Source organism: Leopardus geoffroyi, chromosome C2, assembly GCF_018350155.1.
Source record: "Leopardus geoffroyi isolate Oge1 chromosome C2, O.geoffroyi_Oge1_pat1.0, whole genome shotgun sequence".
Lineage (NCBI taxonomy): Eukaryota > Metazoa > Chordata > Mammalia > Carnivora > Felidae > Leopardus > Leopardus geoffroyi.
The window spans coordinates 64528717-64554426 of record NC_059333.1 but is presented as its reverse complement, the minus strand read 5'-3'; the positions used below and the strand labels follow the sequence as shown (position 1 = coordinate 64554426).

General features: G+C 38.3%; 1 pseudogene; it reads left to right on the top strand.

The window, feature by feature from the left end:
- The first annotated feature begins 1099 nt into the window (after window positions 1-1099).
- The window catches only part of LOC123610337, an 85408-nt pseudogene continuing 60797 nt past the window's right edge, over window positions 1100-25710 (top strand).

Below are 25710 nucleotides of genomic sequence, written 5' to 3'. Positions count from 1 at the left end.
TCATTTTACAAATGAGCAGTCTGAGGTTTAAAGAGGTAAATAACTTGTCAAGCCAACAGCTAGTAAAGGGAAAGGCCAGGATTCAAATCCACGGCTTTGTGACTCTAATGTCCCTGAGATAATGTTGTGCGTTGTATCTCTCTGACTCAGGAGGAAACCAGGTTGACCAGAAGACAGCATATTGGAAGTAGTCAGAAATTGGGCAGAATGAAATGCATTGCTTACTTTCAAGTCTGTACCTAATCTGGTAGAGGATTTTAAACTTGACATGGTAGGAAACGGAGAACCCCTGAATGTTATAGATCTGGGATAGAATTTATGAGAAGTGGCAATTAAACATGAGTATAGCAATGAGAAATTGGAAAGGGGAGAGTGAAGTTAGCTTGGGTGACACAGTTGCCATAATCTAGCCACAGGAAGGGGAGAGTTTGTACCAGGTATTGACAATAAAAAATGGAGGCAAAGACATAGATTCATGGCATGTGACAGAAAGGAGAAACATTTCATAACTTATAACTGACCAGTGGGGGAGCAGTGTAGTGAAGAAAGGGAATTAGTCAGCTAAGGGAACAGTGAAGGGAAGAAAGTTCAAGAAAGAAATGTTGAACACAGTTTCCTCTTACTGAAAATGTGTCCTTCAGAATGCACTGTATGTTAGCTCTGATGTAGTTCCTACCCTCATGGTACTTACAACCAAGTAAAAGAAAAAGGCATGCAAAGCACTGAGGCATAAGTAAGGGTGCTGAGAGACAGTGGAAAGGGAAATAGTAGAAGTCTCTGAATCAAAGAAAGCAGGGAGGTATTGGGTAGGAAAAAATTGTACCAGGCCTAAAAGGGTATTTAGCATTTTGATAGTGTCAAATGAAAGAGACAACAGTGACTTTTAGTTCTGGGAAAAATTGGTGGGGTTTGGGAGGTATAGTGGGGATCACTGGTGAACTTGAAACCCTAGTGATGACAGGAGGCAGACTGCTCCAAGATAGTAATGAAATTAAAGAGGCCATTCTGGCTACTCAGAAGCCTGGTCTCGTGGTAGAAGGAAATGAAATTAATATTAACCAGGGGCTTAAGGTCAAGACCTGTGGGAAGGAGTAACGGGATGAAGACAAGAGCTGATCAGATAGAGATGGAGGTGGGGTTAGTCAGGAATGTGCTATGGTGGATGAGTTAGGATTGAATTTAGAGAGGAGTATAGGGCATTTCCCTTCTTTTGTTTTAGGCATAAAGGATGCAAAACTGGGCAGACAGGAAATTAGGGAAACTCTCAATGTCTGTGGCGTGGTTTTGATTTTCCCATATAGGTAGGAGGAAAGACAGTCATCTTTTGAAGGCCAGGGCATGAAGAGGGCCAGGGTATCTTTTGAGATCCAGGGGGTTGGGAAGAGTTGCTTGACACATTATTGGAAGTGGCTTAGAATAAAAAGTCTTACTGGGAAGTGGCAATTGAAGTAAACAAAGACTGGGTCTTTTGGATTTTGCATTTTCCCCCTATCAACACTCAGAATACAGGGAGAAGCAGGCATAGTAGAGAGTGGGGGTTGGTTGAGGGTTCAGGTAGCACAGTATCCAGAAATAGAGACCGTGGGAGCACTGGTGGGGGTAGTTGGCAATGGAGAGGAGGCTATGGTCATAAGGCTGGGGAAGATCTGGTCAGCAGGAATGACTTCCCTCATGGGTCTGCTACAGTAGACTATGTGAGTTCACTGAACATAAGCAGCTGACTCATAGAGATGGGTGGGGAAGATAGGACAGTTGAAAGGGGTGTAAAAAAAAAAAAAAGAACTAGACCCATTTGTCGGATGATTCAAAAACCCACTGCCCATGCCCTTAAGATCAAATCCTTTGACTTTTCTCGTGTTGACAGATGGGGAAAAGATCGTCAGGATCACGATGTATGGTTGAGGGAGGAGGCAGTCTTTCCTCTCTGTTCTTTTCTTCCTTTTTATTTTTATTATTTTTCTTGTCAGCATTTAATTGCCACCTTTATTTCCTTTGAGATTCAAGAAATCTGCTTTCCCAGTCGAGAGGTACAGTGCATGGAGGAGACAAAGAAGCAATGAATACATTTGCTCCCCATGAGTCAGTTCTTTCTCCCCGTTTACTCCCCCACCTCCTTTTAATTATTCACCACCATCCCTTTTCTTTATTCACTTATCCTCTCATCTCAATGTTCATGTCACATTGTTATTCTTAAATCATAGCCACTGGAGGGGAGAGAGGGTTGTCTAAAACCTAAAATATGGAGGTTACCAATTTATAATGCACATATGTAAAGCAGAGCTCAGCAGCGATTCCTCTGGCCTCTTTAGTACCACTCCTGGATGTTTCACCAGAGCTGAGCACAAGGACATGAAAGTTTTCCATTAGCCTTTCAGACTTTCTTTCTCTCTCTCCCCTTCCCACGGATGAGAGACCTTTAAGCACAGACATTCATAAATTAAAGTGTGTTGTTAATTATTCTTAGACACTAGAAGCAGTTTTTTTTCCAAGCAGAACATGTATTAGACTTCAAAAAGCAGTCCTATTCCTAGCTCTTTAACACTACCTCACCAGTGGGTTTTAAAGAACAAATATGAGTTTTAGAAAATCATAAATATAAATGTATAGACGGGTTTTTTCATGGTATAAACCAAACTTTCTATTCTTGCAAACTGTGGGGTAGCTGTGTGACTAAAAAATAGTTGAAGTGTAAAAAGTGCAGCATTTAGTCTGGGGTAAATCAGGTGGAGTAGAGGATGCTTCTTCCTCAAGTACTAGCATTCTCGCCCTCCACCCCCGCTTTATCTTCTTGGTGCTTCCATTCCTTTACCTAGTTACGTATTCAACACTTCTTTATCAAACACTGTGCTAGGCTTTAATGACACAAAATAGATGAGACATAGTCTCTGCTCCCAAAAGCTCACAGATGACAAAACAACCACTAATTCAATTAGCTTTTTTTTTTTTTTTTTGAAAAAGCCATGGTGGAAGATCAAGAAAAGTGACCCTAGTGTAGCAAATACAGTGGGGAACTCCATGAGGCAGTCCTGCTGCCTTGACAGGATTCCCCAGAGAGTGGCTGTCTTTACTTGCATCTATTTATTGTGGTCTAAGCTCTGTTGTTCTCTGCAGTCTCAAGGCCCAATATCAAGTGATGAGCCCAGCACAAATAGATCTGTCGCCAAAGAGCAAGCTCACATGCTTGGCCTCACAGAGACGCACTATGATGGGGACTACCCACAAGAAGTATAGTTGTCGGGGAAATAAACACTCATGCTTTCTAGTAGAATATCCTACTTAAAGGGGAGATGCATGGTACACTGAAGGATAGTCAGAAGGTTGTTTCAAGATTTTGGTTGTCCATACTCTGATGCAATAGGTAATAGTTTCATATCTTACATTCCAGAGAATGTTTGTATTTTCCTCCAAGTTTCTAGAGGACCTCTATTTTCTTCCTTTCTCATCCTGTTAACAGCAGTACTTCTCAATGTAAAGATAATTCATTAAAATACAGCTCAGTGGGACCATCCCAGACTTACTAAGTCAAAATATCCAGGGACTGGGTCCTGAAAGCAATTTTTAAAATAAGTTTTCCAGTAATTTTTATACATACGAGAACCATCAGTCCATAAGAAGAGATTATGGCAATACTGTTTTCTTCCAGGAATTGTTCTAGAACTATCCAAGTTCAACCAGAGAAAGGTATAATGTGAGTGGAGAAATCAGAAAATTATCCAATCTATCTTGGTTACATATTCTAGCAATGTATTCTCTTGATTCTGAAGGTGGGCTTTAGTGCTTTGACACTCAGAGGGGAGTATGTCTGGCTGTCTTTTCCAAAAATAAGGCAGAATTGATGAAGATCTACCAAAGGCAATGTGGGGAGGATGTTGGGGAACAAACCTGAAGTCAGCACTGGGATATAGTTAGATATCAGAATAATAGTAAAATATACACATGTGGGCAGGGGATGAAGAAATACCATCTATTAAAGCTGGCAGGGCTTGACTGAAGAGGCAAGTCAAAGTAATTAGGAACCATTATGCAAGTGGATTATTGTGGATATAATTCAGTTATGTCAGAGCGTCTTTTGAAGTAAGTCCTGTGGGTTTGCTTTCCCCAATACCAAATGCCCCATATTGTAAAACCAGAATTTGAAATCTATGTCATGAGACTTATTCTCCTATCTTGTCTCTGACTTGAGATTTTCTCTTTTCTGTTCAGAGATGTCGCTTCTAGTCTTGCCTTGGCTCTCATAATTACAAAGCAGGTGTGCCACTGCAGCTGTAGACCTCCACACCACTGATTCATAGGGAACTGAGACTCAAACCTCCCAATTTTGCAGCATGTGACCAAGACACCATCCCCAGTTTGTTGCAATACATTCTAATGAGAGAGTAGTTTCTATGCAGTTCTTGCCTGTCTTGAGCACTGAATCAGCAAAGGCAAACACATAAAGTGGACAGTTTTATCATCAAAGATACTTTGGGTCAGATTTCCTAAGGAAAGATGGGGAACAATTGAATCCTCTGTTCCTTTATCCTGCTATTTTTGAGTCTTAGTTGCATGTGGCCTATCATACCTAAAAGTACTCAACCTCCGGAAAACCTTTTTTCCGAATACAGGCTTGCAGGCATGCTAACTTTTCTGTGAAGAAGAGCACTGTTCAGACCAAAGGGGAGTGACTGCCTTCGCAGTGAAATTCAGAAAAATGGAGCAATGACAGTCATAACCCTTTGTAATGACGTATGTCAGTGTTCCCCCACTTAAGGCAGCCTGGTTGATATTAACAAAATATGAAGGCATGGAACAAGGCTTGGAAATGAGCTCAACTGTCTTGGTGGTAACTTACTGTTCTAAGAAAAAGATGATAGTAGAAATTCATTTGAAATGTTTTTGACATTGGAAATGCATGAGGAGCACAGGTAAATGTTCTTTATTGTCAAAGAGCTATAGCTCTCTCTCCCAACTTATAGGTTAGAATTACCAGACATCCAGAGGGAGAGAAGGATCATTGTTTCCTGTGTCAGACTTGTGCCTCATCAAGGGAGAAGGACAATGATGTTGACTCAGGAGATCTAGTGGTTTAAGAGCCTTGGAAGTCTACATGGGGGCTTGAAACAACTATAGAGACTGTGATTTGTAGCCTGTCTCAGAATTTATATACAGACATGTAAAAATCAAGATAAATTATATAAACAAAATAAGAAACTACTAACTTTTATACTGCAGGTTGGAAAGAAAGGCACTCAGGAAAGGTTTTATCTAGCAGAGAAGTTTTTGTGAACCTTCAGTGATTTTCTGTGATTGATCTGTCAGTAAGGTATGAATCATCTTCCCCTCTCCCCACCCCAGTCTCAGGGTACCAGATCTCCATTTCTAATTAATTCATAATAGACTAAGGTCTGTTTGTAATGTGACTCATTGGGTTCTCTTGCTAGAATATTTCATTTTGTCTGAGAAACCATGCATGGTATCATTTTTTTTAAATGCAGCATTCTATTTCCTAATTATAATGTTTTGGAAAATATGATTTCACACAACATAGTATCATTGCTCAGACATTGCCACTCTAATATTTTGCTTTATTCTGGTAATAAAAATACCATACATAACATATAAATTATATACATACAAGGCAATGTTTCTGAATGTACATATAAAATGTGTACATAAATAAAAATAAATATGTATGCATGTATGTGTATATATCCCTACACATAAAATATGATTATACAGTATACATTGTTGTGCTTTAGTTTTACTTAAATATTATTGTATAAATCTCCTGATATGATTAGATACACTTTAAGAATAGGATGTTTTTGGCCACATAATAATATGCTATAGTTTGAACATGTCATGATTTACTTTGCTGTCCTCTCAGAATTTTTTAAAATCAAGTACCATGTATTGCATTTTTTTTTCATAGATCTTCAGTTTCGTGATTGTGCATTTCTCTTTTACTTTTGGTGGGTGTGGTAAGCAGATGAGGCCCCATCCCCAAAGAGATCATGCCCTAATTTCTGGAATCTGTGAATATTTAACACTACCTGGCAAAAGGGAATTTGCAAATGTAATTAATATTAAGAACCTCCAAATAGGGAGATTATCTTGGATTATTCAGGTGGGTACATTGTAATCACATGAGCCCTTAACAGCCAAGAACTTTCTCTGGCTGGAAGCAAAGGAGAAATTTGGCAGGAGAAGTTAAAAGGTATTCCAATCATGAGAAGGATTGGCCATGCTGTTGCTAGCTCTGAGTAGGGACCCATGTAGGAAGACTAGGGAGGGGCCTCTAGGAGCCAACAGTGGCCCTCAGCTGACAGCCAGTAAGGAAAGAGGGATATTAGTCTTAGAGCCTTGAGGACCTGGATTCCACCAACAGTCTGAATAAGCCTGGAAGTAGATTCTTTCCAGAGCCTCCTGATAAGAAACCAGCCAACCAACAACTTGATTTGGGTTTTGTGAAACCCAGAGCAGAGAAACTAGCTGAGTCCACTCAGACTTCTGACCTACGGAAGAGAAATAATACTTGTGGATCATTTTAAGCTGCTAGGTTTGTGGGAATTTGTTACAGGAGTAACAGAAAACTACTACAGTGGCCTAAAATGTATTATCTCTTCATAATAATAAATTATTTTATTTTTATTTTTTGAGCTTTACAGATTAGATGATTATTGAAAACCAGTTCTTTGAAGTTTTAATATATGAAACTAAATTTGATATACATAATGAATGGGATAAAAAAAAAAAAAGATTGTACTGCAACCATTTCAGCCAGAGTTGTGCACATTAAATTCCACCATGTGGTCCACTAGAGGTTGCTGACAAAGAGTTGTACACTGTCACCTTAATTTGTGTGAAGTTGCTTTTGATAGATCTTTCTGATGAACTGTATAATCCTGCAGTAGTGACATTATTATGCTTAAAAATAAATATAACTTGAAGCCAATTAATCAGTTGACTTCTAAATTATATGTTAAAAGGGACTCAAGTCTTAATGACTTTTTTTTAATTCTATTCACATCCCTATTTCATTGGCACTTAGAAGGGTTGTAGCAGAATAAATTGTCATAAGAGAAGTATTTTTAAATCTTTCTTTCCTGGAAGCCATGTGGATTTTCCTGTGGAATAATAGAAAATATGTGAATTACTCTTTTATGTGTTGGTTAACTAATGAAAGCATCTCATAAGAAAGAAAATTCACCTTTTGCAACATTATATAAATAGAATCAACTTACAGACCTTGTCAGGAAATAATTTACCATCCTGGATCTTCTAAGAAATCTTAATTTCAGCGTAATTCACTCATGATCCCACTCTTAAATAGCGGTCCTGACACCCCTAGAAACCTGAAAAAAATAATTTTAAAAATTAGTTTTTCTTAAATTATAATTAGTGCTATGCTATCATCAGACAGTTCTCTCTGCAGACAATACTTTGTTCTTGCCTGAGCAAACAAAGTTAGAATAAAAAATCTTTCTCACTAACTAGACCTAAAGTTCTGTCATTGAGAACTCTGCACTGGTCATATACAGAAGGGAGAATTTCCAAGGGCTGCAAAAATAATGAACAAAAGGTAGAAACCCAAAGAGTGGTGCTCCTGGTAGAGTGCTGGACATTAAAAGAGACCAGCTTAAATGAGTGAAGGTTGCAAAAGGGTCATGAATAATTTAGGATTGGATGTAGGATGTGGCAAACAAAAAAAAAAAAAAGGCAAGACAAAGAGAGCAAATGCTTTTATCCTCTCAATTTTGGTGGCTGCTGCAAGATGAATGGTCTGTTTCAGGGTCAGTGATTTCTGTCCAATGATGAATGTTCTTCACCACCTCCAACTGCTCCTACTATAAGCGGCCACTAGGTGTGTGAGGTTTTTAAGATTTTTCTTGGTAAGAGGCCACTGGGTGTTTGTCTAGCTTCTTGCCTCTGCCCATTGTGGTTGTTTATCTTACCACCTGATTGCAACACGCATGCTAAAAATTACTCCTGCCCAGCATGGCTGCCACCTGCCTGCATTGTGACTCCCGAGAGCTACCCAGGCTCTACTAAAACTCGGTGGAATCTGGTAAAGCCAGAGGGTCCACAACTTTAAGATTTCTTGGGCTGTATTCACCTTACTCACATCCCCATATCCCTTGCTTCCCACATTCTATGAAAGATTGAAGTCTCTTTTGCAAGTAGCCCTTTGGTATTCTGTGTCTTATATCTGGCCAAATATTTCACTCCTCACTCTTCTCAAGAATCTTTTACATTTCTGGACCTATTTCAGGATTGATAAACCCCACTGAAGTCTTAATCTTTCCATCTTTTCCATCTACTTAAGCGCCTTAACTGAAATCTGGAGTTCTGCAAATGACACATTTTCTTCATTTCCCTTCATCCCATGTAAGCTTTAAGTGAAGAAAGTGGAATGGGTGTCTTCTCTCTCCAATTCAGTATAAGACAATTATACATTCAGATTGATGTTTTAAAAAAGTATAATATGAATCACTAATTTTACACCTGAAACTAATATTACTCTTTATGGTAACTAATTGGAATTTAAGTAAAAACTTGAAACAAGCAAATAAAGACAATAACAAGTAGTAGTGAGGACTTGGAGAAAACAGAATCCTTGTGCCCTATTGGTGGGAATGTTGATTGGTGCAACCACTGTGGAAAATAATATGAAGTTTTCTCAAAAAAAAAAAGAGAAATTTCATATGATCCAATAATTCCACTATTATTTACCCAAAGAAAATGAAAACACTAATTTGAAAAGATATGCACACGCTGTGCTCATTGCAGCATTATTTACAATAGCCAAGATATGGAAACAACCCATGTGTTCATCAATAGATGGGTAAAGAAAGAAGATATTTTATATCTATATGTAGATATAGATATATAGAGATAATAGACATACACACCCAGTAGCCTATTACTCAACCATAAAAAAGAATTAAATCTTGCCATTTGTGACAACAGGGATGGATTTAGAGAGGATCATGCTAAGTGAAATAAGTCAGAGAAAGACAAATACCATATTATTTCACTTCTATGTGGAATCTAAGCAAACAACAACAATAAAACTGAACAAACTGAAATACAGAGAACAAACTGGTGGTTGCCAGAGGGAAAGTGGTTGGAGGGGTAGGTGAAGAGATTAAGAGGTACAAACTCCCCGTTATAAAATAAATTAGTCACGGAGATAAGAAGTCAGCATAGGGAATACAGTCAATAGTGCAGTAATAACAGTGTATGGTGACAAATGGTAACCATACTCTTCAGTGAACATTGCACAATGTATATAATTGTGGAATCACTATGTTGTATACCTGAAACTAATATAATATTTTATGTCAAGCATACCTCAATAATAAAGAAAAAATAGAAAGTCAAAAAAATGTAATTATGAAATAGTCTGTCTCATGCCTTTTCTTTGCTCTTCCTTTCTTCATCCTGTCACCCAGTAATTTCTTGTTGCTCTACTTTATTTATCAAAGCACTTCTTTCCTGATTCCAAGTATCTTTCTCTTCAAACCAAGTTGTACTTTCGTACTGAATAACTTCAAGGTCATGGCATAGGACCCATCCATCCAAGGCATCTCAGTTCTTAAATGTGCTCATATCTTATGGCCCTGTCCCTGACATCTCTTTAACAACATCAGATTATGTTGTCATTAGAAACCACGCCTAACCCATCTCCTTGTTTCCAGGATGGTTGGCCTCCAATCAATGCTGCAAAATAGAGTAATGCTTTAAAAAGAAAAATAAAATCACATCATCTTCTTGTTTAAACCCTTAGAAAAGCTTTGGATCTTAGATACAATGTGAGAAATGTTTGTAAGTTATCATTCCTGTCCCACAAGAAAAGAGCTGAACAAACTGAAAATCAATGACTTCTCTTTGCCCCAGAACTTCGGTCACAAGGCAAACTGACATACTAAAATCTGCAGACATAAGCACATCCAGAGAGATACAGACCTGAGTTTGCTTACCTGGAGTAAAAGCCAATGGACTCCATTTAATCAATTATACCATTATTGAATTGTAAATATGTTTAAGGCTAGATTCAATATCCAGCAAGATTGATGAAAACACAAATAATAGTATAAATAAAAACATATGCTAATAATTTCTGTAATCATCACAGCTTAGCTTTTTGTCTTTTCCCATTATATTCTCTGTCTTTCCATGGTGTTTTCAGGAACTGGGAATTCTAAAATCTCAGTTGACCCCTAAGCTTCCTGGCAAGCCACCTACTTTACAAACTCTTGTTATACTTTTTCTTGCTGTCAAAGTTATTAAGAATACTGATGGCATGGCGTCTTCAGGTCTTTGTTCAGCTTTGTTAGATAGTCCTTCTCCTAAAAAAGAAAGTTCTTATTAGTGTTGGGGAAGGCCTGAAATAACATTCTCTCCAGGTTTGTTCTTTTCTTCTGCAGATGAAAAAAGGTGATCCTGTGTCTCTTTCATCAATTTACTTATTTTTTTCTAAACCCATAACCTTCCACTAGGGGAAAAAAAAAGAAAAGAAACCTCATCTTTGTGACTAAATTACTAATTCATTCAACTTCCTTTCTCCTTTATCAATGCTCAATTAAGTGAGAATATTTCCCCCTATTTCTTCCAGTTTTGCAACCCGCTTAGGCCAACTTGATTTTCCTTTGACTATTATAAATACGTCTGGCCATGGAAAGATAATTACAGTGATTGCCTCACAATGGCTATTTTAGTAACTGTTCCTGACATGTATTCCTGGCATATAATGTCATGCAATAATTCACTGTGACAATACTTCCCAGGATTACTTGCACCTTTTTTTTTTAAATTAGTTTCTATATAGATCCATGCGATGTTAAAATACTTTTACTGCAGTCTCCTCAGTGAAAATATATACAACTGAAATTTTTCTCATATACTTCACAATTATGCTTCTTTTAAGATTTGAAAAGGCAACTCACCCAGCTTCACTGACAGTACTCACAATGCCCATGACGTATTTTATTGTCTCTTTACATATTTGGTTCCTCTATTAGGTCTGAGGCTTCTGGCAAGCAGAGACCTTGCCTTTCTGTGAGTCTCCAGCATTGAGCACAGCTCCTTACCTGGTGTTTCTAATAAATGTTAGTCGAATATGAATGAATTAATAAATAAATGATTGTATATATGCATGGATAAATGAATAAATGAAAGGATTAGTATATTAAGTATCATTAGTATACTAATATGTAGACTTAGTATGAAAGGAGAATTAGAAAACTTTTTGGCTTTAGGAAAAAACCAATAAACAAGATTCTCGATTCAGTAAGGCCTGTTGACCCTACAGTTGACCCTTGAACAACACAGGTCTGAACTGCATAGGTCACTTATGTGGATTTTTCAATAAATACACTGCAGTAATGTAAATGTATTTTCTCTTATGATTTTCTTAATGACATTTTTATTTAGCTTACTTTATTGTAAGAATATGGCATATAATATACAAAATGGGTGTTAATTGACTGTTTATGTTATCTATAAGGCTTCTGGTCAGCAGACTGTTAGTAGCTATGTTTGGGGGGAGTCAGCAGTTACACAAGGCTTTTGGACTATATGGAGGTTCGGGCCCCTAATTCCGTGCTGTTCAAAAGTCAGCTGTACTGCTGTTGTTCAGTAGCGCCCCCTCCAGGGCTTCTTCCTGCATCACACGGTACATTAACTTCTCAACGGCCACAGCTTGTGGTCTCCTTCAGCTTCCTCTCAAATTAAGTGAGAGTTGGAAAAATCTGAGAGAAAAAGAGGTCTCTTAAGTAAAATAGAGAGCACGTGGATAAAAAGTAACAAATCTCATTTCTCTGATTTCCCTTTTAAGAACAACAGGTCTTGTGTGCCATCACACCTTCTTCAATGTCCAGAGCTCTCAAACAATTTCACACATGTGTTTAGTAAGGTCCAAAAGAAAGGGCTCAGTGGTATTAAGTGGATGTCACAAACATATACTGAGAAAAATTAATAGTATGAGGGCTGGAGGTTGATGTCTGAAATACAATTTTCTCCTTCCTTTATATTACGGAAGTAAGGAGGAAAGATCATTGTCAAAGCAGAATTTTGCTGCAGCCCTATGATAAGCTCTCTAATTAGAATACACGGAGTATCCAGGAACAAAGATTTTTAAAATTGGCTTGCAGTGAGTGCAGGTGATGAAGCAGCTGGCAGAGTTAATAACATACCTTCTATAATTGCCAAAGACCTAGTTCCAAACAGAGTAGGTAACACCACATTGGAAAGGGATGAAGAGAAAATTAGACAGGGATGAGGGCGCAGAGTTTGTGGGGCTGCAGGGAAGTTGCAGGAGTGTGCAGAGACTGCTTGAATGGGTTTGTGGACAAGGAGTCATCTCAGAATGAGGATATGGAAAGAGGGATTTGAGGAGGCAGTGCAGTGACAGGTAGGTAGGTAGACTGGAAGCACAAAAAATATTTGCAAAGAAATAACGTTTTGAGCAGGAAACGAGAGATCTGGTTGCAAAGGCCAAAGCTGATTTTGGCTCACAATGGTCTGAATTGGAAGAAGCATGTTTGGAGAACTCTAAAGATGATTCTTAATGTTTATTTGCAAAATCAGAGGTAAATATAGGAGTAAGTGTTTAGATTGGGGAAGGAAAGGATCGTTAATAGTTATTTATCTTACCAGGAAGATAGGGAGATGGTTGCCTAGTGTGTTTAAAATTACACAGGGGAAACCAGGAATTAGCTTCAATGTATAGAAATTTAATATGTAAAAACTTTATCAATACTTCTAGCAGGAATAGCTGTAGTGTCTATTTACATTGAATCTAGGTTTAATGTTCTATTGCAGCACACTTAAATGTTTTTTTTTTTTTAGGTTGATACTCTAGTAATTTTAGTTTTATAGCTGGAAAGGGTATATGATTTGTTGGGGAATATAACACAATATGAAAATAACCCTAATAGTACTTTAGATATAGGTAGATATAAAAACCAAATAAAACATATTGTTAAAAAGTAGAACCAAAATACAAAGACCACGGAAAACAGACAGTTTAACACCAGCTGGCATCAGTAAGTGTTATGGGAAAAATTTGTCTCCCTCTAACATAGTTTTGATTATAGAAGCATTTTACTGACTTAGCACACTTGAGAGAAAGATAAACTACATTAGGGTTATCAATAAGAAAGGACTGTGCAGGCACCAAACAAAGTGCCCTTGGATGCCAAACCGCTCTCCATATTATAATGTCAAGATAATAAATGGAACCAGAAGTACCTGCTTACCATGGTCCCAGGATAAGAGAGCCCCAAGGGATTATGGACAGGAAAGTTGATAAGAATATATGTATATTTATATTTAGAAGGAAGAGGATTGTGTCAGGGAGAGTTTTGTTTAAATATCTAAATCCAAGTTTGAGATCTTTCTTTTTTTTTAATTTTTGTAATGTTTGTTTTTGAGAGAGTGCTAGAGCACAAGTGGGAGAGGGGAAGAGGGAGGGGTGGGGGGACACAGAATCCAAAGCAGACTCCAGGCTCCGACCTGTCAGCACAGAGCCTGGTGGGATGCTTAAACTCACGAATGGTGAGATCATGACCTGCACTGAAGTTGGACACTTAACCGACTGAGCCACCCAGGCGCCCCTAAATTTGAGATCTTTCTAATGCTGCAAGATGGATGGTCAGAGAGATGCATACCCATGTCACTAATATACAAGCTAGCATTGCTTTGTAGAGGAAACTGAGGACCATAAGCTTGCATTTCTGCTTCCCTGGTGAGTCAGTTTGTATTAAACATGGTCCAGACAATTCCGTTGCTGGGGTATTTTCTCTGCACTCACCATTTCTCAGAAAGGTTGGGCAATGCCCCAAACAAGAAGTCAAAAAGGGCATCATTTCTTTATGAAAGGAAAGCTTTGCAACAGAAATGATTCTCCAAAGCTACACATACTCTTTGGCTCATGAATTGATAATATGTAAGTACTAAGAAAATAACTGGAATAGGAAACAGAAAAAGAAAAAAAATCATTTTAAAAATAAAAGAACAAGAGAAAACAAGAGCTGGAGAAAGTACTTCCTCTCGCTAGGTAATGTGGCCTCTTTCTGGATTCCCTATCATTGTGCTCTAACTTTCTGCCAGAGGGCTTCGTGTAAAAGCTACCTGTTCAAGCCTCTCTGTCTCCTCTGGATCCCTTTACCCACTCCAGCAGCACGGTCTGCCTGTTTGAGTATCCCTGAAGTCCACTGCCAGCCCTTCCATGTCTCAGTTCTGATTGCCAGACAAGGTGATCCCCAGAGCCTGTGCTTGTATCTGTTCCAGTTGTGCCTGTCCTGCATAGGAGGCAAAGCCTCTGATCTGCTCCTTTCCCACCAGGTTCATGGCCATGACTGATGTGTGGTTCACGATGGGAAAGTCTATACCTGATGGTTTAACTGTAAGATGTTAGAACATCAGCATACTGTTTCAACGATGATTTCTTTTTCTTAAACATTTGCTCATTTCTGGAGTTTATCCAAACTCATGTAGTAAGGGAACTAAGCAGCATCAAGACGGCAGGCATGATCATATATATCAGTTCTCCAGTTTTTTTAATTTTGAATTTTTCTGGCCCATAGGCTGGGTTTGATGCTAAATTAAATACTTCTTCGTATTTAGAATTGTTTTAAGTGAATTTCATTTAAGCAAGTTTTACATAGAAGAGCTTTGGATTTCTGTGACAAACGGCAGATGGTGAAGCCAAATGCTGACAGCGATGGCAGCTATATATCTGAAACAGGAAACATTTTTCAAGAATCAGTGTTGTCATTTCTTTTCCCAATTCCATTTGAGTGCTAAGAGCAAGCTAGGAATCAGTTGTAAAGAAATCCTTAAGGAAAAAAAAAATACATGTTACTCACCTGGATTCTCCTGGTGTTTTTTGTTTTTTGTTTTTAAATTAGTTCTGCTATCAATATGGGCACAAAGAAGAAAGCAGTTTTCACTGTTCAAATTCTATGTCTGTCATTGGCATCTGAAAGATGTGCACACCTTGTACATGAGGATGGGGAGATGATTATGGTGTATGCCCCCTTGCCTATGTTATGTCCTCACTCTAATATGCCAAGGGTCTCTTGTGACATTGCACATCCTCAGTGGAGAGATGCTAGCATTTCAGGAGAAGGGATTGAGGATAGGCTAGGAGATTGCCCTTGGTTCCTGGGAGCCTGCTCACTTTTGGGGAAATGACTCAGGCCTTTTGATACTCGGTGCTTTAGTCTGAGTTCCAACAGGATATATATGTATGACCTTGAGGAGGACATTTTATCTAAGTTCAAACGTTGTCATCTGCAAAAGATCAACATCTTCACTTTCTTGCTTCCAGAGAACTGTTTTCAGACTTGAAGTAGGTAGCTTGAAGAAAGTTCTTGGTAATCTGTAGTAAGTTGTAGTGTAATATGTAATAAGCTATAATGTTGCTGATACCTTACTCGGTATCGCTACTGTGGGTCTACGCCCCTCTAAAGGGAACTTGGGGTTGAAGAGGCATGGAGTTCCTATCTACTGGTTAGTTCTTACTCTCTGTGCCTCTCCTAAGAAGTTGGTGGGTTGGCTGGCAAGGCTAATACACAGCCTCTGTTTGTCACATCACATCCATGTCACCTCTCAGCTGCCACCACTAAAGACTTTGTGACGAAACATGCTGGAAAGGATACATGGCAATTAGTCTTTACCCCACTCGCCTCTCATGCTTGCTTTCCAATGTCAAACACAAGGTTTTCTTTGGTTTTATTCCCACCCCTGCCCCCACCAACTTGAGATATTTTGAATTTAGTTGAGGAAACACCAATTAATCCCCCAGCAGGAGGAGCATTCTTGGAACTAAATTCCTGAAAGCCATCAGGACCAGATATTTGAGAGTCTGACAAGGCTTCATTAAGTGGATGCTCAACATTTTATTGTTCTGACACTGCCCTATGTATTAGGATAAATACTAGTCAGCCTTCGGCACTAAAAATCTGCCCTCTGTGACTCAGGACAAATGGGTTAGTGTTTTGTGTTCAGCACTTCAATGTGGGTAGTAGTCAGGAGGTCAGGGTGGCTTCAAGATCTGAGTAAATCCTTTTATCTACATTATTAAAGACAACTAGCCATCTTCCCTACTTCCCTGTTCATTTCTACACACACACACCTAATTGATCACATGCTTTTGAGTGCTCCTCCTAGATGCCTTTTGAATCTGTCTTTTCTCCCAAAGAAAGTCAGACTTTTTCTTGCCTTATCTGAACCATTGCAATGATCTTGTGTGACGACCCTCTGGCAGCAGTCTTCCTCCCTCTAGACCATCCTTTCCTCACTACCAGAGTCATCTCCAAGTACATAAGCCATGACTCTGTTATTCCATTTGTCAGTGCTCTGGCTCCTCCCTGAAGTCCACAGAATTTTGTCCAGATTCCTTAGCATGGACTACAAGGCCTTATTGTTCCACTGAGTAGGTTTGTGTTTCTCAAGTCTAGCCCCAAGATCATCTGCTTCAAAGGAAACCAGGACATGTGTTTAAAAAAAAAAAAGAATATTAAACAACAACAAAAGAGAAACAGACTCATAAATACAGAGACCAAACTAGTGGTTGTCAGAGGGGAGACAGCAGGTGAGAAGATTAAGAAGTACAAACTTCTAGTTATAAAATGAAAAAGTTATGGGGATGAAAAGTACAGCATAGACAACATAGTCAATCATACTGTAACAACTCTGTGTGGTAACAGTAACTACACTAACCATGGTGAGCATTTCATGACCTTTATAATTGCTGAATCACTATGTTGTACACCTGAAATTAGTATATGTCAACAAGAAAGAGGAAAAGAAAAGAAAAAAAAGAGAAAAGAAGTTGACCTCCAGTAGGGGGAAAAATGAATATTGTAAGGCTCTACCCTAAAAGTGCTGAATTAAAATTTTGGGGAAGGGGTCTACCAAATCCACATATCAACAATAGTATCAGGTGACTCTTATGTGTAGTAAAATAAGAACCACTGCACTAGATCATTAAAGAATCTCTTGGGGCCAAGCAAGCAACTGTTTCTGTTCCCTATATTTTCCTGGTACTATTTTGAACTCAGTAAATATTTGTGTAATAATAATAGAAAAGATATAAAATGAGCCTAACTCAGAATTCACCAAGGGGGATATTTGTTGACTCACAACAGGATGATGAAACCTGATGATGTGCTGGAAATATTCTGTATTGATCTGGGTTATGGCTTCAGTATTTATTTAAATATGAAAAGTCACTTAAGATTAATGCATTTTTATGAACTTAACTACATATATATGTTATACTTCAATATGAGTGAGAAAATGACTCAGTCATTCAATGAATCAAGACCAACATTTTGCTTCTCCTTTCTGTACCCAAAGTAGGTTTCTCTCCAGTCTTCCTTATCTTGGTTAACAATCTACCTCCCTAGCCACCAAGGTTTAACTCCTCAGCCATTTTAAAAAATACATTTTATATTCCTAATCTTCACAAAAACACTTTCTAAGTCCATCCTTTTCCTCTACAATGTCTCAAAATCTTCCCTTTTTTGCCCATCTCAATGACACTGTCCCATTCAGGCCCTAATTATTTAGAATTCAGCTCTAATTATGCCATCTCAACCCAATTTAAATTCCAAATAGCTCTGTATTACATAGAAAGTGCTCTTTATATTTGACCTTCATTACCTGATCTTAACCTACTTACACTGCTTATTCTTCTCTCTTGGCCTCAATACCCAATACACCCTATATTTAAATTAATCTTCCTGGATATTATTCCATGTCCTTGTGTCTCTACTAATGCTCTTTCCACTGTCCAGAATACCCTCATTCTGTTTTTATCTCTTAAAAGTCTATATAGCCCAGTTCAAATGCTGCCTTTTCCTTGAAGCTGCCTTTGATCCCCTATCTGGAAAGAACCATCACTCCCAAATGTTCTTAATGTATGAGAGCTTTTTGATCCAAAATAAGTGTGGGTCCTCCAAGCCTCCAAGCCCAGCAAAGAAATCAAGGTGGTGGGGAAGAGCACCCCTGTCCCCTGTGAGACACAGATCTATTACACTATGTGGGAAGATAAGGGATTCAGAATGATTAGTATACATTAGGCACTAAAACAGAGCTGGCTCTCAATCCCCTGCAGCCACACTTCTGGCTGAATGGAAGAGAGACTGGCTCTTGCCCATAGTCAAGATGGCTGCAGTGTCCACCCTATAGACATGAGCTCAAAATCACTGGAGAATTTGAGAGGATAAAGGAAAAGAAAGCTCCTCCATTTTGAAATTTAGTTCATTCGTACATAAATCCAGTAAGAGATATTTGTATGTTCATGCGCAAGTAAAAATTTTAACACTCAATATTTGTAAAAAAAATCAATTCAAAAAGCACTTTCATATACCTCTCCTCTAACCCTGTTAAAACCTCTATGAAGGTAGTGTTACTTCCATAACCACTTTTTAAAAAAAATGAATAATATGCCATTTAGAGAGGTTAAGTAATCTGAGATTGTATAGAAAGCGGCACACTCGAGACTCAATGCAGAACCTCTTATAAATGTTATGTTTTGAAGTGAAATGAAATGTTTTCTTAATATTGTGATTTTAAAACATTCAAACTTAAGCTAGAAGTAGAAGGTACATACTTACACATGTACATATGTATACGACATATACATATGTATTTATGGATATATGAATCTTTCTGTAAGCTAAACCTATACTGAGACTGGCATTTTGAGCAAACTGCCTAGGGAATAGAGCATAAGGTTTCTGTGGCTCATTATATGTGCTTGTAAGAGTTAAAGCCATTGTAACTCTTAACTTCATGTAGATCTCTTAAAGTATATGTAAACAGTGGGACTCCATTAATGATCCTAGAATTTCTTGATGCTTTACATATTAAAGGGAAGAAACACAGTGAGGATGTCTTGATCTTATTTTCAAATCAGACTGTTCTTATTTCAGCACTGCTGAATTTTTACTAAATGAGCTCTAGGGCCCTAATTTTGTGTTTCAGGGAAAGCTTAATAACAATAGTAAAAATGGCTAATATTTCTTTTGTATTATGTGCCAGTCATTATAGTTTTTCACTTAATCCTCATAACTACTGTGTGCCATTAACATTGCCATTGTATAAGACAAATGAGGTGCAGAGAAGTTGAGTAATTTCCTCACCATCACATAGTGAGAAGATTATAGGGATAGTATTTGTCTTAGTTTAGGTTCCTCCTCTAGGTAACACAGATTTCAGAGTGATGATTGGAAGGACCAAGAATGAGGGACTGGGGAGAATATATTTGGAAGGGTGAAAACTCAACTTGAGCATCTGATATCAAGATGGTCACTGCCACAGTGAAGTTAGTTACCATCAGGCCTTCCAAAAGAAGAGAACCAGCCAAACAATTCTCAGAACTGCCCACCAAAGGATTGACAGGGGAAAACATATATCCATGGGCTCCTATCACTTTTCATTTAGTATTGCTTCAGGGACCTTTAACCCCTATCCACAGCGTGCACACACAGACATCTACACACACACACACACACACACACACACACACACACACACACTTCTGGACTATTCTAGTTTCATGCTACTGAGTTCCAACTAGATTTCCATACTTGAACATTGGGGAAGGCCCAAGTCAAAGAGAAAAGGTAGAGGACAAATCAAAGCACACATAGAATTTGTTTATCAAACCAGAGTTGGAATCAGAGATAAGGTTAAGAGGATGTAAGTTCAGACACAGGACACATGTAATATAGTTCACATCTTTCACTGCTAAGAACTGGTCGTGCCTTACATTAAAACCTAAATCTTGACTTCCTCAAAGTGATAGCTAATTTGCAAAAGACTTAATATTTACCTGAAACTAATAATGTTATATTTCAATTATACCTCAATAAATTATTTTTTAAAGACAATATTCAGTGGTTAATGGAATAAGGTACTTCCTACTGGTCTCAAGGACATAATTGGCATTTATCTTTTCTTCTTCCACCACTCTTTCCAGAATTCCCTGTCCTTCATTAGCATTTCAGCAAGTGTAGGTTGTTTGCCGAGTAGAGTGACCCAGATCTTCATACCTAAGGGGCCTGAGCCTTACTGGGCTGTGTTTGCTGCAACTGTGCATTCACCATTATTACCAGGCCTGAAAGCACCAGAAAATGTTCCAATGAATATGTCCCAGACATATTCCTTCATGTTCGTATTCCGGAGGAGCAACCTTTGTTCCCCGTGATAATCAGGATCAATTTTTCGTAACTATAGTAACTACTTTCTTGGCTTCTGGCCCCTGATACCAGGTGGTACTCATAGCATTTCTTTTTTTTTTTTTTTTTAACGTTTTTATTTATTTTTGAGACAGAGAGAGACAGAGCATGAACGGGGGAGGGTCAGAGAGAGAGGGAGATACAGAATCGGAAGCAGGCTCCAGGCTCTGAGCCATCAGCCCAGAGCCTGACGCGGGGCTCGAACTCACGGACAGTGAAATCGTGACCTGGCTGAAGTCGGACGCTTAACCGACTGCGCCACCCAGGCGCCCCATCATAGCATTTCTTTAGTGGAACCCAGTAAGGGTTGTGGATTTGTATCTCTTCTGGAAACCAGGACTTTTAATCCATCAGACCCTAATGTTTTAGGAATGAAAATGGTAATTCCTCAAAGGGATTATTAAAAATTGTGGTGATAAGTGCCAATCTTACACCCTTTGGTTTTAAAATCCAGGTATTTGTTCTAGATATTGGGGGATGAGTCATCATCTGATGATTAATGTGTGTTTAGTTACTTTAGTTTACTTTATATGCCTCCTCCTCAAGGACATAGTTATCAAAACATATAAGATATTGACTCTGAGATGAGCCTTTAATAGGCCATTATATTATTCTACTACTCTAACTACTTGCAGGTATTTTGGCAAGATGAGTTTGTACCCACTGTCACACCCCATTAATCACCTGTCCACCATTAACCCCCTAACTGGTATTTTGGTCCCCTTGTTGAAATGGTAGATTAGACCTTGTTTCCAATAACCCTCAAAAGTGTTTGGGGATACTACTTTCCCTAATACACAGTTACTCTGGGAAATGACTATATCCTTTTGGGAGAAGGATTGGGTGACTATTTGTCATAGTGGCATATCAGAGTCCTTCTTCAAGGGGACCCAATCTCCCTTTCAATCAATGGGTGCTGGCTTGGATTTAGGAACTTGGTGAAGGCTTTGTTGAGGATTAAGCTGCACATGCACAGATGTAATGTGGGTGTACTGCATTGTTTGAGACTATTAAATCTTCCATAGAAGATGGGATAATTGATGGTTGATGAAACCTATAAATGTTGAACATAGATAGTAAGTAAGCTGGGATTTTATGATACACAGATAAAGCTTCTAGACTGTGTTAAATATAGATGAGTAAACAAGAAGCCAGTAAGGTATAGGCAAAATTTATGAGACATAAAAAATATAGATTATAAATGAGTAACTATAAAGCACTTCAAAGATAGGTGTAATAAATAGTCAAGATGATACAACGAATATGGGTCCTACTTAAGGATAGAAGAGCAAGTCTTGATTATGCCTCCTCTGGATTAACAACACCATGTGTAGTCTATGGAAGAAATGCAAATAAAACCCATGGTTGTCCAATAGGCTAATTGACAGCTTCCTGCTAGGGCCAGGTATACTTGCCTCTGCATCTTTCTGATAGAGCATGCATGAGTCATTGGTCCAAGATCTCTCTGTAAACTCCTTGCTCTGACTTCAACTCTGGATCTTATAACCACACCATCAGCAGAAAGGCTGATGCAGCTAAGACAGAGACAGGATAAGTGAACATTACATAACCCAGGACTCGAGTACTATGGTCCTTCTGTCCACTTGTAACCTATCCTAAAAATGTTAAGTTACCCCACTTCTATCCTCTTTCTTATTGCTGTGTGTTCAAAAATAATTTAACAAACCTTTAAAATGTGTTCTATGAGTCCCTCTGTTCTCTGGCCTTTGGGTTAAATAACTCGGTAGTGTATTTAGAGGCTACCTTGCATGCAGGTAGTTTTCCACAATGCAGCAGGTTAAGACTACTGGAGTCTTACTAGAGAATAGCACCTACAGGGCACAGAGAACAGAGATCATATTGATCAAGATCAGGTGTTCCAGGGGACATTGGAATTTCAGACCAGCCAGAGTGGAAAGACCTCCTTAACAACTACAGCATCTAGTTGAGACACTAGAAAGTTTATTTCAGGAATAAAAACTACACTTTACAGTAACAAAAATCTTAGACCCACCTTAGCAAAGCCCAAGAACTCTTTCATGATATAAGGATAACACAGCTTTAAGAATAGATAAAACACTTGATCAGATATACACAAACTAAGATATGCAAATGACCAATGAGCACATGAAAATGGTTCAGTCTTCCAGAGCATTTATTATTAGAGAAATGCAAATTAAAACCACATGAAGATACCATGTCATACCTGTTAGGATAGTTAAAACTAAGAACTTTAAAAGTTAGTAAGACTGATCATACCAAGTTGGTAAAGATGAGGAGCAACTAGAACTCTCGTACATTCTTGGTGGGAATGTAAAATGATACAGCTACTTTGGAAAACAGAGTGTCTTATAAAAAATATCATATACCTATTTCTATATAATCCACTAATCCACTCAAGTATTTTAGCCAAGAAAAATGAAAATATACTTATACATTAACTTGACAGGAATGTTAATAGCAGCTTGTTAAATTAGTTCAGAACTAGAAACAACCCAAATGTCCACCAGCAAGTGAATTTATAAACAAATTGTGGTATATTTCAAAAGTGAGAAATAGCAATGAAAAGGCATAAGTTACTGTTACATGTGATGACATGTTTGAAACACAAAGATATTATGCTGAGTGAAAAAAGAGAAAAGCCAACATATGAGGCTATATATCATATAATTTCATTCATACGAAGTTCTAGAATAGGGAAAAGTGATCTACAGTTGCCTGAAGTGGAGGGTGGGGATAATTTACTGCAAAGGGCACAAGGGAACTTTTTTCAGTGAAGAAAACATTTTTTATAATGATTAGCGTGGACATTGGTGTCAGGATTTATCAACACTCCTGGAACTGTACACTTAAAATGTGTGCATTTATTGTATGTAAATTGTACCTCAATAAAGTTGATTAAAACTTTCACGGCAATTCCCATATCTGACTTCAATTACTGTAGACTATCAGAATATTAGAGCTTTAAGGAACCATTCCAGCAGTGTATTAGAATTAGCTCTAGGTGTTCAGGCTAGAATATTAAATTCTGTGTCATGGGAGAGTGCGTCTATGTGAATAATGTCTCTTCGTCTAGTCTTATATTCTGCCTTCAATCCAAGGGGAACTCTCATGATTCGTTGTACGTATAAGCCAAAATCTGCAATTCTTTTGGAGAGTTAGCTGTTACCTTCCAGAGAAGAGACTCTGCTTCCTTGCTTGAGTTTTGAAGAGATCTGAATCCGGATATCAATTTGTGGGAAGGAGTAGAGGTGTGATAGATCATGAGGAAGGCAAACAGAATCTTATAGGGCATTTACCTCAGGTGAGTTCTTTACATGGTCTTCAGGTAAGGGGAGGCTGCTGTCCTCCCCAAAGCGGGGAGGGCTTTACTTCTGCTGGCATAGAGGATTAGGAGAATTTGGGAGTTGTGCCTTCTTAAATTTATCAATCCAAATATTCCTCTACCAGGTATCGGGGTCACATCTCTCCTCTATCAGGACTCCTTGGCACTGGAGTTGCACTGAGTCTGCATATTAGTCTCCTTTTAAATGCTCTCTCTTAAATAAATCTAGGATCTGATCTCCAACACAGGCTGTCCTGTTACAACAGGAGAAACATATTTCTTTAAATTCTTCTGTGGAGGCCTTTATGGCTTTCATAGCTCACTCTCAGTTGATGGTTGGCTTACCAGACCAATCCTTCCTTATTAGTGTTTCCAATGCAGCCAACAGAACTCTGCCTTATAATGACCAGTGCTGTCTATTCTGTTCAATAGCTTACATTACCTCAGACTTCACTTTCCATCTGTGTATCATGCCAACACACCATAGGTGACATCTAATTATGATGTTACAGCGTCCCTGGTGCTCTCACCACTCCCTGGGTCAGTCACCAGCAGTTGGTTAGTGATTGGATTTAGAGAATCTCATCCTGAAGGTCTACCAACCTCTAGGGCTACTTCTAGTATCAGTTTTCTTGGCCTGTATTCTACCCATCTACCCCTGTCCCCCCAAAATAGTGGAGTGTAAAACAAAGACTTATGAACTGGTAGTTTTTTTGGGAGGTTGTATCAGGGAATAGAGGTAACTGCACAGAATTTAATAGGGAAGGACACAAAGCCAATATAAGAGATCATTACTGAGTTGGTTACCATCGTGGAAACTAGAGTTCAGTGCTGCTGAGATCTTCCAGAGTCATATGAAATGCCTCACAAAATCATGAATCCAAGGATTGACAGTGAAGTGTATTCATCCATTGGCTCCCATCCCAGATTGGTTGAGCATTATCCCAGAGCTAATCCAGTTTATGCAACAGTACATGAGTTGTGCTGAGAAAGCTCCATTCCAGGCCCATTCATGCTTTGGCATTGAAGTCATAGGGCAAGAAGCAAAGACGCATGGCATGTCATAGAGGTGAAATGCTACAAATGCAAAATGAGTCAGAGCCTACATGAAAAAGTATGTTGCAGCTGTGGCTAAAATAAATGGTGAGACCATAAAGATATGCAATGGGGCACAAGAAATATAGAGGATCATAGACTGACTTTAAAGCCCAGATGTTAGATTATCTTCTAAAATATCTCCAGTGAACCAAGACAAAAATTTTACCCCCAAAACTCTAGTATCTCCAAATCTCTTCTTTATTTTTGGTGAATTTAAAACCATAATATTTGTAATATCACTAAATGTGTGATAGAGCTTTCCAAGGTTTTGCTGATAGAAATCCAGGATATTTTCCAAGAATCTTTCTTTAAGCTGCTGTGTAGAAAATTCAGTATAAAACAACTTTAAAAATAACCGATAATTAGCACACAGTGAGGGTCATACAAATATACTGACACAAAACCCATGCTCTCTAACGCTTTTATGGGAACATAATTCTTTCAAAACCTTTCACAGCCAGAGTTAATTTATAAGAATTATTCTCTTAGGTTTTTGAGACATGGCCTATGGACCTGAAGAATAATGTGGCAGAACTAATGTTTGTGTTTTGGCAAGACTTTATTTATTTATTTTTTTAGAAATGCTTAAAGTGAATCACCCCTTTCAAGATCAGGGGGATGTAATTAATGAGTGCAGAGAAGATGGCAAAACCTCCCCCAGCATGGGAATCAAATAATTTTGATATGGAGAAACAAGCTCTTACAGAGCTGGAAAAGGCCAGAGCTACACTAAAACCGGGATCTTCAGACTCTTGAGACTCTCAGTCCAATTTTCTTCTGATAAGCTGAAGGATTTAGCAATCAGAAGATGTCAGTTTAAGTCCAACTCTACCTCTCACTCAGCACAGGAACTTAAGCATCCAGTTGTCTTATTTAACTTTAAGCTCTTTATTTGTAATATGGGGATAATTAAGACATCACTTCCTATCTCATGAGGCTGCTGAAAGGGTTAAAGTATCTAATGTTTATAAAACCCTGTGCAAATGTTTGCTGTTGTGGTTATAGTGGTTACCAGATCAGCTTTAGAATAATGGTGGTTTTTTATTTCTG